This window comes from Diabrotica undecimpunctata, chromosome 9, assembly GCF_040954645.1.
Source record: "Diabrotica undecimpunctata isolate CICGRU chromosome 9, icDiaUnde3, whole genome shotgun sequence".
In the NCBI taxonomy this organism is placed as follows: domain Eukaryota; kingdom Metazoa; phylum Arthropoda; class Insecta; order Coleoptera; family Chrysomelidae; genus Diabrotica; species Diabrotica undecimpunctata.
This window is the reverse complement of record NC_092811.1, coordinates 132,026,056-132,047,760: the sequence shown is the minus strand read 5'-3', so window position 1 is coordinate 132,047,760 and position 21,705 is coordinate 132,026,056. Positions and strand designations below refer to the sequence as shown.

General features: G+C 34.1%; 1 protein-coding gene across 5 annotated transcripts in view; it reads right to left on the bottom strand.

Annotated features, from left to right (window-relative positions):
* Positions 1 to 7,471: 7,471 nt before the first annotated feature.
* The window catches only part of LOC140451479 (synaptotagmin 1-like), a 132,337-nt gene continuing 118,103 nt past the window's right edge, over positions 7,472 to 21,705 (bottom strand). For all 5 annotated transcript variants that reach the window (XM_072545301.1, XM_072545305.1, XM_072545306.1 and 2 more), the window contains exon 11: positions 7,472 to 19,180. The gene's annotated coding sequence lies outside the window, so the exon portion shown is untranslated. The remainder of the gene's footprint in view (positions 19,181 to 21,705) is intronic.

Here is a 21,705-nt window from a genome sequence, read left to right as displayed (position 1 = left end):
TATTCATCTAAGCAGAAATCCTTAACGAATTTGTTTCTCGTACTCATACAGAGTAGATCCGAATAAAATGAAAGAAGAACGGCTATGAATAACTATTCTGATGAGACTTATTAAGTCGAAATACGTATCAATAGATACATAGACGCTTTGAACGTGAAATCAAATCTTTTCTGTCTTTTTATTTCAAGATATGTATGTATGTGTTTGTTGTGGCTAAGTTGTTATGTATCTGGCTAAGATAGAGTGATCGAAGCGGATAGAAAGCTAGATTTAATTGCTTTGATATTGGTGTTGAAGATATGTATGTCGCTATTTTTTTTAGTATTATATTGCACTGCCTCATCATGTTGGTTATGGGCGAGCAGTCTGACTCACAAGTAAAAAAAACACCCCTCTATGACTTAAACTTAAGTTAATCTTAGGTACCAAGAACTTTATATAGTTGATCAAGAGTAAGTCTTTATATTTTAAGTTATTCACAATATAATATACAAGTAGCATTGCTTGCATTTTCGGTCTCTGTTCCAGTGTTACAAATTTGAAATTTTCAAGCATACTCCGGTAAGACACCAAGTATGGATAAGAATTATATTTTCTATCATATAGATATCTTAAAAACCCTTTTTGTACCTTTTCAATTAAATCTATATTTACTTCTGCATGGGGTGCCTAAACTACAGAAGGGTACTCAAGATGTGGTCTTACCAAGGAATTATATAGTTTAATTGTACTATCTATCATCTGAAAATGCTTGGTGTTTCTAATTACAAATCCTAACATCCTAAAAGCCTTATTAGTAGCAATGTGATAGTGATCATTAAAGTGCAAGCTTTGCTGAAAATTCACACCAAGATCTTTACACACGGATTTTCTGGGCAATTCTCTATTATTGATATAATAAACCATTAAGTTCCTGCTACGTGTAAAGATCATCACTGAACACTTTTCAACATATAGATCCATTCCATTTATCCGAAACCAATTAGATACCGCATTCAAATCTAGTTGTAATAGTTGGCAATTAAAATGATCTTCTACAACTCTAAACATCTTAAAATCATCTGCAAACATTAAACAAGTGGAAAATTTGAGACAACTAGAAAGATTATTTATAAAGCAAGCAAATAAGAGTGGTCCCAGGTTTCTGCCCTGAGGAACTCCAGAAGTTACGGAATATTCCTCTAAGAAAAAATTACCAACTCTAACTTGTTGACTTCTATCTGCTAGATACGAATTCAAAAATGTTAATGCATTAATTGAGAGGCCAAAGGTGCCCAGTTTTTCTAGTAATAAACCATGATCAACCCTATTAAATGCTTTTGCACAATCAGTAAATATTACATCCATCTTAGTATTTATGGCATCTGCAACAGATTGTGTGAAAATACATAAATTTGTAAGTGTTGATCCATCCGGTAGAAATCCATGTTGATATTGATTAAAATTGATTCAAATATTTTTTTTGCCAAAGAATTTAAAATACTAATTGGTCTATAATTTTTTACATCATTAATAATATCAGATTTAAAAATAGGAACTGTAATGGTATCTTTTAATTTTTTAGGAAAGGTATTAGTTTTTAAAGCTAGATTAAATATAACCTGTAATGGTTTAACAAGTTGGTCGATACACCCCTTATAGATACAAGCAGGTAGATTATCTTTACCTGTACATTTCGTGGGTTTTTGATTTGATTGGTATGTTTCTTTTATACAGTAGGTGTAAGCCGTCTTCGACTTGGATGCGATTGAAAGCCTTTTTCAGGTCTATAAAACATAGATATGCTGGTGTATTTTATTTGATGGCCACTGTGATTTGTCTTAGTACAAATACGGCGTCTATTCAGGATCTTCCGGATATGAATCCTTTTTCTTAATCTGATAAAGTTGTTAGTTTATTGATTTTGTTGGTTAGGACTTTTGTGGTAAGCTTAAGTGCGGTATTCAGTAGATTTATACCTCTATAATTGTTGAGGTCTCCTTTCTTGAACACTGGTATCATTATGTTGTTTCTCCATGCGTCTGGTATCTTGCAGTGCAATATTAGTTTTTGTATACGTTTTGTCATCTCTAGGGTTATATTTTCTCCTCCGTGTTTTAGAAGCTCGTTGGTTATTTCATCTGGTCGTGGTGACTTTCTATTTTTGAGTGAATTCATGGCTTTGTTCTTCTTACCAACTGCTTTGTTTCATTTCGTATTCTTCTATAGGTGTCTCGGGATTCTGGAGCATTTGTACTTCATATAGGCCTCTCGTTTCTCTTTACATTTTTCTTTTATTTCTTTTCTGAACCATGGTGTATTGTTATTGTTTCTTTTGTTCAGTATGACTTTACGTTTTCATTAAGCTTCTGTTGTTACTTCTTCAATGTTGATGCTAATTTTCTCCCAGCTCGCGTTTATATCTTCGATGTCGTCTATTTGTTTCAGCTGCATCTTCTCTGCTAGCTTGCTTTGGTACATTTCTCTTGTAGAGTCGTTCCACAGTGATTCTACGTTAGATTTTTCCTCTGTGATTTCCTGTAGAAAATGTTTTGCTGTTATTTTCATTCTTATTTTTGCTATTACTAGTTTATGTTTACTCTCTGCGTCTGCTAAGTTTAAAATTCGGATGTATAGAAACTGCTTTGGGTGGATTTTTCCATTAGTAACTATAAAATTCATCATAGATTTGTACCCCCAGGAGTTTTCAAATGTATATTTATACTGGAGCTTATGGTCGAAAAATGTATTATTGATTCTCACTTCGTTAAAAGAACAGAGATTAGCACAGCACAGAGATGAGTTCTCCATTTGCGTTGCTGTTTTCCAGTGCAGTGTTTATTTCTCCGTTCCACTTTAATCTAAGAAGTCCTCTTTTCCTTCTTCTATTTGGTTTCCATTTCTAAGTTTTATTTAATTATTTAATGTGTTTTGAAGGATTCTTTGCATGGATTGTAGATTTGTTTCTCTCAGTAGGAGAACCAGGTCGTCTACGAAAGTCTTTCTTTAACTGGTTTTTGACATTGTTCCAAAATATCATTAATTGAAACAAGAAATGAAGTTACACCTAACACCGATCTTTGAGGGACTCAGAGACAATAGCTAGACAGTGTTGTTTGTTAATGAGTGCTTTGTGAACTTCGCATTCAAGATCAACTAGTTTCATCATCATCATTGGTGCTACAGCCCTATAAAAGAGCCTCGACCTTCCCAAGTCTATTACGCCAGTCAGTTCTATCCATTGCCAACTGTTGCCAGTTTGCTGCGCCTATTTGTCTACCATCCTCATCTACACCATCCCTCCATCTGAGTTTTGGTCTACCCCTTTTTCTACTTCCCACAGGTTGTGACATAAGGATTCTTCTAGGAGGGTTGTTCTGCTGTGATCTTGCCAGATGTCCTGCCCATCTTAGTCTTCCTATTTTTATAAAGGATACTACGTCTTTACCACCAAATATATGTTTATATCTGTGATATATCTCGTAGTTGTACCTCCTTCTCCAAACACCATTTTCACAGATGCCACCAAATATTCTTCTCAGGATCCTTCGTTCAAATATAAGCAGGAGATTTTCATCTGCCTTGGAAATGGTCCATGCCTCTGACCCATATGTCAACACTGGTTGTATAAGGGTTTTGTATATGGTTATTTTTGTTTTTTGGGTTAAGTTTCTGCTTCTCATAGGTCTACTCAGTCCAATATAGCATTTGTTTGCTAGGATTATTTTTCGCTTGATTTCTTCCGTCATGACGTTCTCCTTGGTGATCAGGGAGCCTAAGTATGTAAATTTGTCCACCACTTCAAAGTTAGTGTTATCAACCGTATATTGGGGGCCGATGTTTCTGGCTCTATTGTTGGGTGTTGATGCCATTATCTTAGTTTTCAACTAGTTTATCAGTTACTATTTCTTGATTGATCTATTTTGACGAAAGTCATTCTGCTCCGATATTAGCAGTTTTAATTTTCCAGGAACCGTGTAAGGTGCTGGTTTATAATCTTTTCGAATATCTTACAAGTTGATGAAGTTGGGATTATTGGTCCATAGGATTGGAGATCTGTTTTCGGATTTTGAGGCTTAGGTTTTGATACAATATATGATTCTGCCCAAGACTTTGGAAAGTAGTGCTGTATCTACATTTAGTTTAAACCATTATGGCGTTATGTGCTAGCGTTTGTGCTTAATTTTTGGAGAAAAATTATTGGTATATCATCTGGACCCGGAGAAGAGTTTTTTATGACCAATAATGAATCGTCCAGTTATTTTGGTAAAGTTAAAGAGTTCATTTAGTCGTGTTCTCTGTGACCATTATCTTCTTCTTTTCATTTCTAAATTTATATTGAAGAAAAATTGAATAGTAGTTGTTGGTGCTGGTATATTGTTCGTAAATGTCAGAAAAAATGCTCTGATTTCTTTTGTTGAGGTAATTAATTTGTGATGTTTTGCTGTTTGTTAGATAGTTGACGAATGTTTCCCCATACGGCAGACAGGAGGTAGAGTGGTTGATGGATGACACGAAAGATTTCCAGTTTTATTTTTTTGGTTTGCTTAATCTTATAGCGAGATTCAGTTCTTAGTTTTTTATATTCTATTTAATTTTGTTTGGTAGGATATCGTCTGAATTTGTTAAAAGTCCTCTAATATTTTTTGCTACGGTACTGGCATGTGAGTTTTAAGAGGATCGGTTTTTCCGACTGCTTTGTGCGCTGCTTCCAATAATACCTCAAAGAATTGTAGATAAGTTGAAGATAAATTTAGAGTAGTAGGATCAGGGAGATATGGGAGTTTTTGATCCATTTGGTCAGAGAAGAGTGTCCAATTTGCCTGGTCTAATTTCTATTTTAAAAGAAGGATTGTTAAGGAACCCCTTTAATCTATTTCTGTCCTCATTAATCACCATTTTGTATCTGTTTTAGTACATGTAATTTTCCTCGTCTGTCGGATCTTGTTTTTCGAGATTCATGATCAGTTAAGTATTTGGATATGTTTTTGTTTTGAGCTTTGAGCCTTTCATGCATTGGTATTCCATTCCCTTATGTATCTCCATACCGTTGACCATTTTTAGTTCGTTCGCCTTTAGAAATGATTTTATATTTTTAGGACAAGAAGGTGTCCTTTCAATTATCGGCTCTTTCATCTGAAGCTGTTAGTCAGTAAGTGGAGGATTGCTTATACCGGCAGTTGCCGGTGATAAAAAAGTTGCTTTAATTTTCTATTATATCCCCGTCCTAATTCTCGGACGATTCTACGGAATTGTTAAGTTCCGCCGAACAAATTTTGACAACTGCTGATTCAAAATTTTAAATCGCATTTGTGTTATTCGCCAAATATATATATATATATATATATATATATATATATATATATATATATATATATATATATATATAAGCGGGGATCCTACAGCTTCTGCCGCTTCCCGCATTTCGATCGCCATCTTTTTCTATCTCTCCAGGTGTCTTCATCAATGGCTCTATCTTTCATGGTTTCTATAACACCTTGTATCCAAGACTTGGCTGGTCTTCCTCGTTTCCTTCTATTACTTGGATTGTATTCCATAGCTCTTTTTGGCCATCTGTTGTCGTCCATCCTCTGTACGTGTCCATACAATATTAACTGTCTAGTTTCTATTCTTTCAGAAGTTGTATGTACTCTATCTGTTTTTCTTCTAATTTCAGAATTAGGTATACGTTCTACTCTTGATATACGGCAAGCTCTTCTTAGGTAGTCCATTTCAACCGTGTCAACTTTTTTCTTTCCTTTTACTGTCATTTGCCAACATTCTGCTCCATATGTAAGAATGGGCTCTACAATTACTTTGTAGATAGTCATTTTAGTTCTCATAGTAGCTTTGTTGGACCAAAGTATCGAATTCAGAATTTGAACACTCTTCCTGCCTTGTTGCACTCTATAGTCTATATCTCGTTCCGTTGTTCCTTTACTGCAGATAATACTTCCCAAATATTTGTATTCGTAGCACCTTTTCATTTGTCTAATTTCCAAATCCGGGTCTTCGTCTTCACTGCCTATTCGCATATATTCTGTTTTAGACATATTCATACTCATCCCCCATTTTTCGTATTCATCTTTGAGCTTTCTAAGCATATAATCTGCATCTTCTTCACAGCTTGCAATTAGTACTTGATCATCTGCAAAGAACAGCGTTGTCAGATAATGGTTGTTAAGCTTCAACCCCATTCCCGCACATTTTTGTCTCCACTGGTGCAGTGCTTCTTGGATATATATTTTGAATAGGGTAGGGGAAAGACAACATCCTTGTCTCAAGCCTTTCGTTACTGTAAATACCCTTGAGAAAGTATTTCCTGTTTTTACAGTGCTTTGAGGACATTTATAGATGTTCAGTATTGCTTTTAGATATGTTTTACTAAGGTCCGTTTTCGTCAAGACACTAAATAAGAGTTTTAAAGGAACTGTATCATAAGCCTTCTCCAGATCTATAAATACCAGATGCGTAGGGAGGTTTCGAGCTGTTCGTTTTTCAATTACTTGTTGAAGGGTAAATGTGTTGTCCACGCACGATCTTCCTGCTCTGAAGCCGCTTTGTTCTTCAATTTCTTTATACTCCTCTTCTATTCTTCTTTTCAATATACGACCATATAACCTTCCCAGCGAGCTAGTTACGCTAATGCCTCTATAATTTCCGCATTCTTTTCTGTCTCCCTTTTTATAAATGGGGCTAATGTGGGCCAAATTCCAATCGTCTGGAATCGTTTGGCCTTCAATTAAGCATTTATTAAAAATATTCACTATGCTTTCCAAAAGAGCATCCGGTCCATGTTTCACCAACTCGATGGGAATGTCTCCAGGCCCGGGTGCTTTTCCATTTTTCATTTGTTTCAATTCTTTTTTCAGTTCTTCTTTGTTTATCTTATGCACCTCTGAGTTTTCTATCATTGAAATATGGTCAGGTCTTTCCATAAATTCGTGCCTACTTTCTGTTAATAGCGTTTCGTAATATTTTTCCCACTTTTTATTTTGAATCAGGTTTATATTTCCCTCATCTTTTCTTTCTTTTCTAATACTTTTTATGAATTTCCAAGCTTGTGTCACTTTGGTTCCTCCTAAGCATCGGTCCATCTCTTCGCATTTCTCTTCCCACATTTCGTTTTTTCTTTTAGTGACTTCCTTCTTTGCTTCCCTGTTGAGTCTGCTGTAAATTCTGCGGTCTTCTGAGTCTTTCGTGGATAGCCATGTTTGATAAGCTTTTTTTTTGTCTTTAATTAATTTTCCTACTTCTTCGTTCCACCACTCAGGATTTTTTCTTTTGTCAGCTTCTTCGTACCCCAATGCCTCTTTGGCCGCCTGATGAATGCAATTTTTTATATCTTGATATTCTTTTTCGGCTGTTTCTCTTCGAGTTAAGTGAGTTAGTTTTGAGGCTAGTCTAAGTTTGTAGAGGAATTGTACTGATTCTTGTTTGTTTCTATTCGCCAAATACTCTTCTAAATAAATAAAATAAATATTCTCAACAGGACAAGTGATATGATTTATTGTGTCTACATGGGTAACAAGAGCATCTCATTTAGTTTTACATTTATTTAAATTTTCACAATATATTAATAATAATAAAATCTTATTGTTCTGTATTATTTCATTAAAAAATCAACTTAGTTCTTCATAATCATGCTATACACTAAAGCTAGTCATAATAAAAGCCTTTATGTTCGGAACTTTTCGTGGTGCTATTCGAACCTTGCATCAATTTCAGTTTTATTACTGAATCATAAACCAAAAAAACTGTATAGTTACACTATATACATATTAAATTTACAAAGTATGATAGAAAAGTCTAATTTGAGTTGCTAGATTTAGTTTAAATAAATGTTGGTATACGTTTTCCACTACAAACATGAGATAGACGTCACAGATATTTGTTAAATAAACAATGTTGCAAATATGCAACATAGTAGTAAAATTCAACGAATAGTAACTTTCTGCAGTATTTTTTGTGTTTATATATATATATATTGTATAATATAGAAAAAAATGCTGTCTTAGGCGAAAGAAAAACTTGTTCTTGATACATGGTTCAAATAGCTCCAACATTTAACTAAATACTAGATGATTAGGTCATCTACAACGTTACTTTACAGTTATTTTTTATATACCATTTCCATCCACAAAGCAATAAATAAGGTTAGTGTGGAACATCATGGACAAAATTTCTTTCGTCGCTACAACTGCCAAAAAATGCGAAAAACAGAAAGTGTTGACAAAAAAAAACAGAGCAAAGAAAATTGATGTTAAGATAAGAAATTAAAGATACTTGCATGCTCGAAGAACAGATTTGGAAAATAAGGAAGGGAAGAAAAGAATATTATACAAAAATTTGGAGTAAGTTGTACAATAAATGATAAAAACGGCAGAAAGACAGAAAAACAAATGAAATATTTAGCAATAGACCACAAAGCTTAGAAAAATAGCTTCTTGGAAACACAGAATATGACCAAAGAATAAAAAATGAGAGATTCCATTGCAATTTTTACCAGGTTTACCATTTTTTACCTATCTGCATCATGATGTTCAGATAATGCACTTGGTATGAAGGAAGATATTGTTGGGTCTTTGGATTGCTATGAGCTCAAGAAGAGTCCATTAATATCCCAAAAGAAATTTTTAAAGAGAAAATGCAAGAGAAGTATGTTAATCTTAGAGAACTTCTTAAATCTAAACAAAAAATTCAAGATGGAGCTCTGGGTAAGCCTGAGATCCATTAGGATCGCCGATGAAGGACTACAATAATGCTCCTGGTCGACGAATGGGACGTAGAATTATATGGAAAAAATCTTTAGAGGATGAGAACACCAATAAACAAAAGCATAATAAATACTTCAGCCCAGGAAAGAATATTTTAGTACATGCTGACCAAAAATGTCAAAGAGACAAGAGCACAGGACTTTTAAAAGTAGTTTGAAGTTTCTGTTAGGTGAACTCATGAGAAGAATAAGAAGAAAAATTAAGCTATTAGCTTCTTATCCATGAACATGTCTTATATGCAAGATTATTTGTGCTCAATGATTTGTTTACAAAGTAAGATTGATTGGATGAACATCCAAATTGGTCAGGAATTGCAAATATGTCGAAATTTTGTCGAAAAAAGTATAAATTTTGCCCACGATATTTCTCGAGCATTGTGCACTCTGCTTTCTACATGTCTTCACACATTAATAATATCAGCGTTGGTGAGAAATCATTATAGTTCATTACAGTATCATTCCGAGAATATACAACTAATATTTTTGGGCCCCGAGGTGGTGTTTAAAGAACATCTATAACTATATTAGGGCCAACGTTATCTATACTTTTACGTATCTTTACACAACATTTTAACATTTTATTTATAGATATATACAATTATAATGATATATAGAGTCTAAGACTACGGAACCTATTTTTGAACAGTTTCGCGTAAAATTCTGTACAAAAAATCGTACAAAAATCGTAACTAGTCATATAATAAAAATCTACGCAGGAAAATATCCAGCTAGAACTTTAAAAGCCATTAGATTAACCATTTGGATAAAACACTTGTATTACAAAAGTGAACTAACTTCATCATTTGCACAATAATCCCCTAAATTGCCTTAGTTGTTAATTCACAAAACTGAAACTATTAAATATTTCCTAAACTGATCATAAGTCACTTTGACAGTGAAGTAAATGCTGGAATGTTAGGATCTTTAACCCTTTCATAGGCGGTGGGAAAATAACACCCCACCATCAAATATTCGTTTTGTGGGCAATGGGAATTAGAATTTCCAAACAGTATTACTGTTGCCATTTTACCAAATACTGTTTAAGTGTTCTGCATTACATTATATGGTTAGAGATTGAATCTGTACAGATTGTAATAAACTTTAATGTGACAGATGTGATTGTTTCATCAATTTTTTAACTTTTTTTGTGTAGTTTTATGGGATTCAATTTGTAGATTAAAAATTAGGTAAGTAATAAGTTTTATTTTGTATACAATATAGAATATAACCGTGATTTATCATGATTATTTGTTTATAAAATCAGTTTTGTTATTTTGAGAAGTTTTATAATGGTGGGAAACATACTTCCCACTGCCCAAAATATTTATGAATAATTTTTAAGCCTATATAAGCCTTTAAAATTATTATATACAAAACATTACTGAGGCCGGTCCTCACATATGGAGCAGAAACATGGACTCTAACGCAGAAAGATAAAAGACTTTTGGGAATATTTGAGCGTAAAATACTCCGCAAAATATTTGGAGCTATAAACGACCAAGGGCAGTGGCGCAGAAGATATAATTTTGAATTGTATCAGCTCTTTGATGAGCCAGATGTCATAACGTTCATTAAAACACAGCGACTTAGATGGGCTGGACACATAATACGAATGCCAGAAAATACGATTGCTAAAAAGCTAACCACAGGAACACCTGTAGGAAGAAGAAGCAAATGCCGACCGCGAATTAGGTGGTTAGATGGAGTTGAAACCGACTTACGGATATTAAAAATCAGAAGATGGCAACATGTTGCCAGAAACCGAACAGAATGGCGACGAATCTTAGAGCAGGCCAAGATCCACAGAGGATTGTCGAGCCAAAGATGATGATGAATTTTTAAGCCAAAAATATATTTTTCACTGGAACTGTTTCTGTTATTAACTAATAAGCACATTTCTTGCAGTTATGTGGAATTTCATCTTATGTTATGTCAGAACCGAGAGGTACTGACCACCATCAAATCTTGAAAGTTACAATTTTTCGCACATATTATGCGAAAAAAATCCAGATATGCTCTCCTTTAAGCCATCTTGTAAGGAAAAATATTTGGAAAACGAGGTCCAGGAAGAAGAAGAACATCTTCGTTAAAGAATATGGTTCAATACAAATTCTGTGCAGCTTTTCCACACTGCTGCAGATAAGATAAAGATTGCTATGATGATCGCCAACATTCGTAACGGATAGGCACATCAAGAAGAAGAAGAATGTGGAATTTATGTAATCCTCAACATCCTACTCGACTATGAAATTCTGATCAAGACTGTGAAGATGACGTCAAACAAGAAATGGAATTTTTGGATTGCATTGCAATTCTGAAAATATTGGAAACTGTTTCGTCAGTAGTCGCGATATAGCTTCGCGATTGTCGAATCTATTATTCCTTTCAAAGGTAGATCATCTATCAAACAATGGATGCACTTCCAACCCATAAAAAGAGGTAACAAATTTGTACATTACGTAGGTGAGACAGTATTTTTTGAAGGTGGAAAATATTTCCCACCTTCAAAAAATTTAAAAAAAAACGGACCTAAATACAAAGTTAAATAATCAGTTGATAAAACTTACCTTTCAAATTAACTTTTGGTAAAACAATTTATCTTAGTAAGTATATTTTTTTATGCCTATGAAAGGGTTGAAAGAAAATAATATTCAGGATATACGTTCGATAAAAATAAATGGAGTCCCAATTAACAATCTACGGCATATCGATGACATTCTGATTCATGCTGACAACTCAAAAGCAGTTCAGCAACTTTTAAACCAGATAATTTAGGAAGGAGATCCATTGGGCCCTAAAATCCATGCTCCCAATATAAAGATAATGGTTATTAGTAAGAAGAAATTAAGACAACATTAAGAAATTAAGAACAAGTTTAAATATCTCAGTTTCTGGCTAACATTGGAACTAGATCTTGATTTAGATGTTAGATCTCAATCAGTACAGAGAAAATCAGCATTTAACAAAATGAAAAATATATTTACTAACCATCAATGTTTATTCAGTTCTTTTATATGACTGTAAAACCTGGACGCCCACAGCAATCACTTTAAGGCGCTTAGAATTCTTTGAAATGTCGATTTATAAAAGCTTCTAGAAGATGCCCTGGACGGATTCTATAAGCGATGACTCAATGAAGAAAAAGAGTTAATTTTTAACATAAAAAGAGAACAATTTAATACCTAGGCCATGTCGGCTAAGAAGCATTACAGTAAAGCTTTTGACGATAATTATGGACGAGAAAATCGAATGCAAGGCAGAACTGGGAAGACGACACTATTCGTATTGAAAACATTTATGAGATTGGACTAAGATTGGTGCCAACCTTTAATAGATAATACCACAAGAAAAGTAAAGAAAATGTGAGTCTTAAACGGACCAAAGCTAAGAGACTAAAGTATTATATGAATGAAAATCTTGAGCGTAAAATTTAAACTCATCAAGTAAATGATCAGAAAGTTCCAGGCTATACTGTGCATCTATGATTTCCAAAAATATATAATAAAATAAATAAAAATGTACGTGTTCAAAAATAGCTGTGTAGTCTTCAATAGGAAGAAAACTGTAATATTAACATTAACTAAAAATAAAATAGAATATATTTACAATAGATATTAGATTATGTCATTTAAAAATAAAAACTCACTACAGTTGGTTCGTCAAGTGTGATTATATATTGGAAGCTAGTAAGGAGATATAATATTAATAATATAACATCAGTAAGCAACCTGAGAAAGCAAAAGATAAATGGTGTAACAGTTTGGACAGTTTAGTGATTTGAACGTGGAAAACTGGAAAGGAAAAAATAGGATAAAGTAGGCCAATAGTATTCGGGTTGGGTTTATTAGAAAGTACTAAAAAATGCTGTAATTCATTAACTATTTTTCTAAAATTCTGTCTCCAATTTGGAGACAATATGTGAGGAAATATGGTCCATTTATAGTCGAAAGTTTATTTGTGTATAATCTAGGGTAAAGGGAGGTTTCGTAGCCGATTAAGATCCATGAGATTTTACAACTGAGTGTTATGTAGTTTGTCCCGCTGAATCCGAATCTTCAACATAATATTGAAAACTTATTATTCAAAAATAACAAATTATTGACTATATCAGACATTTTTTTTGCTTATAAGTCTGCTTTTGTTCAACGTAAAAAGATTTAAAGCTATAGGGGAAGGTGGTGGAACATCCCAGACAAATATCCTATTTTAATTGAGAGTTCACGTATTTTTAATCTTGATGAGACTGGCACAAAAACTGTCCATGACTCCAAAAAAGTTGTGACTGAAACAAGCATTAAACAAGTAAATAGCTGCATTAGATGTGAACATGGTGTACTAGTTACCACCTGTTGTATAATATTCGCCCTTGGCACATACTGTCCACTAGCCATGGTGTTTCCACGTAAATTCTTTAAAGAGCATATGCCTAACGGAATACCTCGTGGTACCTTGGGATTAGCTAACCCTTCAAGCTGGATGACAGCAGAGCTTTTTTTTTTACAAGTATTAGAACATTTTATTAAATACAGTAGTAGTTCCAAAGAAAATCGGTCGCTGCTAATATTTGATAACCACGAGAGCCACGTCACAGTGGAAGTAATCGTGAAGGCTCGAGAAGCAGGTGTCCATATTTTGACGTTGCCCCCACATTGTAGCAACAAACTCCAGCCCTTAGATATGGCTGTCTTTGAGCCTTTCAAGGCATATTATATTGCTGCATGTGCTTCAATCCAAATGTTTTAACAGGGAGCGACTTTCTTGGATCAGCAGTGACAGATCGTCATATGGAAATTGTAGAAGAGGAGTCCTTCAATAACGTCCTTTCCTGAAACACCCTTAGAACTACCAAAGAAAATAAAAATTTCATTTCACCAGTCATGTTGCAATGATATCCTAAGGTCTAGGCAAGAAAAGTTAATAGGAAGCCGAGAGAGAAGAAGAAAAGTATGATCCCCAAAAGCCCGCCTGAGAAAGATGCGCTCGAAGCAAAACGGAACAGTTACACGTGTTGTGGAAATTGAGAGTTCTTCGGTAAAAATGAACCAGTTTTTAATTTGGGAGATAGTGATGATAACGATGATTATTGGATAGGACCAGTGGATGCTGAAGCATTTCGTGACCATGTAGAGGGTGACTATGTTTTAGTGAGATTCAAAGAAAAGTCCAAAAATATATTTTACGTGAGACTTGTTGTATCGTGCAACAATTCAGAAGTAGAGGTCAATTTTATGCGCAAAACCAACAAAATAGGTGCCCCGTGTTTCGTATTTCCCACTGTTCCTAATGTTGCTTTCGTGGAGAAAGAAGACGTCAGATTTTTTCTTCCAAATCCAACACGATTTTGCAATAACAAGAGGCTGAGAGCATCTTACAATAAATTTGAAATAAATTTTGGTCATCTAGACGTTCGCTAATTAGCCTTCATTTCAGATATCAGCTCTTATGTTTTATTGGGAAATATATAATCAGTGTGTACCAGGAGTGGTACACACTGAGACATGTGCAAGGTTATTTTTAAAGTTACATAACTTTTTTGAATTAAAACTACAGTCCTTTATATTTGTGGAAGTGATACATAAAATAACAAATTATTGACTATATCAGACATTTTTGCTTATAAGTTTGCCTATTATTATTAAGTGATACATAAAATAACAAAAATAATTATGGCTGAAGCTGTCAGTTCTTATCGATGATTAAAAGAACTATATCGCCAATAATTCATTTTTTGTCTGACTGTTCACCACCTTCCCATACTTACTTAAAAACTTACTAAGCTATACAAAATACAAAAAAATCAGTTTTTTGATAGACCTCAATAGGCCACGAAACCTTCCTTTGTTTCTAGACTAATATACAAATAAGTCTTATTATAGTTAAAAATGAAATGGACCATTACTACTTGAAAAATGCTTTTTCCTGCTAAACAACACCACATATTTATACAACGTAAAGAAAACAGTAAAAACGCCTTCGCTTACTATAGTTTGTTTTCTCCTTACTACAATATCTATATTTCAACAAAGTGTTCTAAATTTAAACAACAAATAAGTACACACAGGTTTATTTTCTTTTTTTAGAATAGCAACCGAGCCGTATATTTTTTGTGGAAATACTAGTTTTGTGCATTATTCTTAAAAAAATTGCATAGTCAATTTTTAGTCTAGACTACAATTTTCGCTATTGTCGGTACAATCTTCTACATATCTAATAATCTCAACGTAACTTATAATTAAAAACTTAAATATTTAACATTTTAACTTGTTTGCTGCGTGTGCCACTGCTAAAATTAAGGTCAGCAATTGATGGTTTCAGTTTTTTGGAACGCAGCAAACGTTTCAATGAAATATACCAAAAACATGCTGCTATAAATGATTTAGATTTTATTTTTAAATGTCTTCAGTTAAGTACAAATTAAGTACTCAAATAAAACAAAGAAATCTTTAACTAAGTATACGGATTTTGGTCTGAAACTAGAAAAAAGTTAAATAAAGTTTTAATTTTACAAAAAATGTTTGTTTATGTCTTGAACTATGAAAATAGTTTCCGACGAGTATAAGTCTATAAATAATCTTATTTCTGTTTCCAAAATGTCTTTTAAAAGCGAATAAGCTCATTGACTGACATGTAGATGGCGCCAATAGTAACAAATCTATATAGTTTTTATAAAGTACCAACCTTCAAACGTCAATTGTCAAATTTTGACATTTTATGACCATTTATTTATAAGTTACAATGGTTAAAAGCGCGGTAAAAAATTCTTTTGCGCGGTCGTCAGATACTTCTTCTGCCGATTGGTGATTTATCTCTTGCTATTTTGACGATACGGGTCTCCTTCATTCTGCTTATGTGGTTAATCCATTCTTTTTTTCTATTTTGTGTCAATTTTATACACTGTATGTTACATTTTCTTCTAATGTCTTCACTTCTCTTTCGATCTCTCAGCGTATTTTCTCTAATTCTTTTCAGTATCCTCATCTTTGCCATGTACAGTAGCCTTTGCGTTGTGGCTGTGTCGGGTCTTGTTTCTGAGGCATTATGCCATTATTGGTCTTACACTGGCTTTATAAATTCTTGACTTCATCTCAGTGTTAATGTGTCTGTTTCTCCATATTGTGGGCCTGCATAGCGCAAGCGGTAGGATGCTTGCCTCGCAAGCCGGTGGTCCGGAGTTCGAATCCCACCGCCGGCAAGAACATCTAGACATTTTAAAAATGTCTATAGGCCCCAGGTCGACTCAGCCCGAATAAAAATGAGTACCTTGGGTAAAACCAGGGGTAATAATAGACGGTTGAAGCGTAGCACTGGCCATGTTACCTTCCTTGTATACCGTAGGCCCTAGATATAGCAGACTACCCTGCTATACTCCCAAAGCCGCGACAGCGGTATAAAACGGGAGACTATTATTATTATTATTCTCCATATAGTGTTAACAAGGGATCCTACTAGTCTATTTGCTTTTTGTACTTGATCTCTCACTTAATTGTCCAGGTCTTTATAGATAGACAGTGTAATTCCCAGGTATTTTATTTCCATAACTTGTTCAATATTGATGCCATCAATTACTATTTTACATCTGGTTGTTTCTTTTCTGAGATGAGATTGTCATATTAAATTCTTTAGCTCTTATATTAAATCTGTGGACCAGTCTCTGCAGACTATCTTCATCTTGGGCTATCAATATTGCGTCGTCTGCGTAACAGAGTATTTTTAGTTCTTAATTTCTCTTCCTTTGTTAACGCTTTTGATGATTTCATCCATGATTAAATTGAAAGGCATGGGGCTCAATGAATCGCCTTGTCCGCTGCCTATTTCTATTGATTCTGTAAGTTGTCCATCCATTCTGACTTCCATTTTGTTATTTTGGTAGATGTTTTCGATAGTTTTTATAATATTTAGGGGAACCTTTCTATTATACAGAAGATGGATTACATCTTTGAGTCTTAATCTGTCAAACGCTTTCTTTAGGTCAATCAGACACAGAAATGCTGGTCTATTATACTCTAGTGATTTCTCAGTAATTTGCTTTGTAACGGATATTGCATCTGTACACGATCTTCCAATTGGAAAATCTTATTGTTCATAAACTTATCCTCTGATTTATTAGTATTTGTAAAATGTTAGTTGTAAGTTTTAATGTAGTATTTAACAAGTTTATACCTCTGTAATTTTCTGTTTTTTTTTCTGGTACGATTTTTTTAACTTTCGAGAAGTTGTCCTAGAAACATGAAAAAATCATAAAATCAAAAAGTACAACGATTGTCGATTTAGTGTTGTTTACAAGTATATCAACAAAAAGCAGCTTTTGCATTGACACGTGACATAATGAAATATGGACTACCTTGAAGTCAAATTGGTTGTCAAAGGAGATTCCTATCTCTGCTGGAAGAACCATCAATAACGAATATAAGGTACTATTAAAGCGTTTGAAAGAAGAAATTGCAAAATGGCGGCCTCAAATGACAAAAAAGAGTGATCGGAATATGCGAGATCAAATGAGATAATCGGGAACTCTTCTCATGTGTACTATTGGTACTAAATGCTTATTGACAAACGAACCAAATGTTATTTTAATTTACAAGCTTATGTTTTCTCAACCGACATATCACAAAGAAATAATTCCTAAAGAAAATAATGTATCAAGTCAAAAACGTGTTCATAGCAAGTTTAAGCCTGATGATGCTCAAACTAGACCAAAACTGGAACATGTGAATGGGTAAGTCACAAAGAATTAAACATAAAATGAAGAATTATACCTTTAAAGTTTGCCATCTTCATATAAATGCAATTAATTATATACATTAATTTGTTAAAACATAATTGAATGTTTTTTATATATAAAAAAAACAACAATTAACATATAACAACACGCTTTTGGTATTTTTACCATAACTAACAATAAATAACAACAAAAAAAACTTAAACCGGAAAATCACTTTAACAAATATAAAATCCTCATTCCTAGCAAGTACCAATTATTCATGCCTGGTATTAAATAGGAAATAAATACTTACAACAAATCAACTAAAGAATAGAATATTTAGTAGATACTTAGCGTTAAGCTTAGAATATTTTTGATGAGTAATGCAGTAAATATTTTAGTTGATGATATCTTCCAATGTATGAATTTTTAAACAATTACAAAATTCACCATGTCGTGTTCAAATAAATTTCCGTCAATTACTAGAATTTTGAGAAACTAGGCAACGTCGTAAACAGCTAAAATACAATAAAAATCGATCAAAGATAAAAGCCAAATGTTTTCAGTCACTCAGTTAAAAGTTTGACTTTTATATTGTTACATTTTGAATGTTTTATATGCATCTTTACTGTATATAGATATAATTTATGTGTGAAATGTTTATGTTTTATAATCTTGTATATGGGAGTGCATATGTTAGTTCGTTCTGGATTCGAATTTTGCTTTGTACTTTAAGTTTTTATTTTAATATGGCTTCTCACCACTTTTGTCTCTCACGCCAATCCACACCTTCTATCCTTTATCCTTTTAAATCATGTATTGATATTATGCTATTTAGTTGGGATGTTTCATTTTATTCCTTAATCTTTCTTCTTGCGTTCATTCCAAGTCATTTTGTTTCTTCTACACGAGTAAGAGTCTCATCAGTCGTCTAATGTTATTTCTGTCTGGATTTTCTTTAGAGTTTGTGCTGTTATTAGTTTCAGTCGTCTATTTCTTTGTATTTTTTATGCCTCTTCTGGCTTTAGCAAGAGCATAAGCCTGTAATAATGCTTTTCTAAATGTTTCTGTTTCGTTTGGCAGTAACTTTTGTCTCTTTCTCGGAACTCTCTTACTATTCAGCTTTATGTGAAACTTTGCTTGGAACATCATCTGGGCATATCCTTAGTTGGTGACTGGTTTGACGAAGCTCATTAGCAATTTATATAGCCCCCCACCCCAGCTGAAGTTCATCTAGCCTTCACGTTAATATAGCATCTTTTCTTCTTGTTTCCAATGTTTCCAGTGAACAGTGCTTTAATCATCTATCCTTTTTCATAATTTTCTTTGTTCTCGTATCTTGCTTCTTCTGAATCTATATTTTCTGGCCTTATACTATTCTGGTGTAAGTTTTTTTTATCATATATACCCAAATTATTATCTTGAATCTCCGAAATCGATATCAGCAGAAATTCCTATTTTGTTACATACTTTTTCATACCATACAAGCTTGGTCTAAAAGTAAGTTAACTTTAAAATGATTGTAAATATCTTTTTTATTATTTATAACAAGTTATTTTAGGTGTCATTGTATTTCTGTTTGTGTTGCCATTACTGCTAGTATTATTTCGTTAAAAATTCATACATTTAAGAGAAAACTTTAAACAACAAGATGACGAGTTATGATTCTGTGTAACACTGACGATGATGTCTGACTTTCCAAGGATAGACTTTAATGAGTATACCTGAAAAAAAAATATATTAATATATAATGACGTTATTATTAAAGTTTTTAGTGCCTAAGACAGTTTCTTAGTAAAACATTTTAACTTTACCATTGTATTGACAATATTCTATGTCACTTTTCATTTACAGTTTATTTTTACTAGTATGCCTTTTTTTCTACTAACAGCGCCTTCTGATGACGTGTATCAGTTTTTTTAAGATCGATCGACCAGTGACAGGAAGAGTGGGAGGTAACACGTGATATGGCGCAGTCGACGAAGTCACATTCCGAACCTGCAAAAATGGGTGAAGTATTGGCATACGCAGCTGAATTATTACCGGACTCTGTAGCTCACAAGCCATGAGTGCTTAAAAAAAAACGAGTGAAAAGGAAACTCACAACTGAGTTCTAAAACGAGCGATTAGCACTTTGATTGGACAGGACCACCAGAAACGATGTAAGAAAGATGGCGGCTTCGCTAATAAAAGTAGGGGATTGAAAGTCTTTGACAGTTTTTATTGCCCCAGATGAAAGCAACAGATCCCTAAAATGTCTAAGACCAACACTGGGTGTCCAAAGGATCATCAAAATTAAAGACAGCAATAATAAGAAAGATGAGGATACATATAAAATAACAAATATAGTCGAACACATCTACAAGACCTTGTAGAGCTCGCAAAGCCAATAAAAAAAATCAAAAAAAGAGACCGTCAAAAGAAAAATAAAAATGTCAGATCAGAAATATAGAGGGATTTGAAATAGAAAGAGTTTGTGTACCCTGTAAAAGTTTGTGTGTGCTTAATATAGCAGAATCTCCTCTTGGTTGCCCATACAGTTTTTGTCGTTTATAGTCCAGTTCATCGCAATCGCATAATATACGTTTTGCAGTTTGTGGTTCCTTGTAACAGAGTCTGTATTTAAGCTCTTCATTTTAAATGCCTATTTTATTCAAAAATTCTCTTACTGGTGCATGCCCGGTGAACGGACATTCCTGTTACTGTTCTCAGTTTGTTACTGCCCACATGAAGGAGTCCCGTTCCTCTGTTTTTCTTCTATATGGTCCATCAATGAAGCTCTCTGATCCAGTCCTCCACAGAACTACGAACTGCAGCCTTTGGTATTCCCAAAGTTACAGCCGGTACGTTTGATTCGTTTCTTCCTCTTTCTGCAAGTTGATCTGATTTTTCGTTGTCTTCGATGCCCTGATGTCTTGGTATCCAGACAAGCTCAACCTTGTTCCGGTCTCCCAGTTTATTCAGTCCTTTGATGTACTTCCACGCCAGCCTAGACGTCACTTTCTGATACGTCAGTGCCTTCAGCGCTGCTTGACTTTCACAATATATGGGTCTGCTTTTTTTCAAGAGCTCTCATTATTTTCTTTTGCACATTTCAGTATCATCATCATCATCAGTTGGCACTACAGCCCTTCGTGAGCCTTGGCCTGCTTCAAAACATTCTTCCATCCTTCCCTATCGAGTGTCTGTCTTCTCCAGCCCCTCACTCCAATCTCAATCAGATCTTCCTGTACATCGTCCAGATATCTGAGTTTAGGTCGCCCCCTTCTTCTTCTTCCGACCGGCCTGTTTAGCATAGTTATTTTAGTGGGATCACTCTCATCCATCCGCATAACGTGGTCCACCCACCTTAGGCGGTTTATTTTGATGGTCTTCACAATATCTGCATCACCAAAAAGTCTATAAAGTTCAAAGTTATATCGCCTTCTCCACAGACCCTGTTCGTTTACTCCGCCATATATGGTCCTCAATACTTTTCTTTCAAAGACTCGCAGTAACTCTTCATCTCGGGTCGTCATTGCCCATGTTTCCGATCCGTATGTGAGCACTGGGCGTATTATTGTTTTATAAAGTTTGCACTTTGTTGCTATTGACATACTTCTCGCTCTTAGTTGAGGGCCCAGGCCAAAATAACAGCGGTTAGCCACGCATATTCTTTTTTTTATCTCGTTGGATGTGTTATTTTTGTAGTCTACCAGTGATCCTAAGTAGCAGAATTCTTCTACCATTTCTATCGTTTCGTGTTGCACCTCTAAGTTATTTTGTTGAATTCTTGATATGGCCGGCATATATTTAGTTTTCTGAATGTTAATCAGAAGTCCGATGTTTTGTGCGGCATTTTTGATACGTGTGAAAGCCTCCACTGCTTCATTTTGGGTTCTTCCAATTATGACGATATCATCAGCGTATGCCATTATTTGTATACTACGGGTATATATTGTACCTTTTAAGTTTATTCCCTAATCTCTCATAACTTTTTCTAATGCTAGGTTGAACAGTGTGCATGATAGCGCATCTCCCTGGCGCAGTCCTCTGTTGGTTTTAAATGGTTTTGAAACATCCCCTTGTACGCGCACTTTACATTCGACTTTCATCATTGTCATTTTAATTAATTCTACCAATCCTTTTGGTATTCGTAATTCAATCATCGCCGAATATAATTGGGACCTGTCAATAGTATCGTACGCTGCCTTAAAGTCTACGAAGATGTAATGGCAGTCTATGTCGTACTCCGTCGTTTTTTCTAATA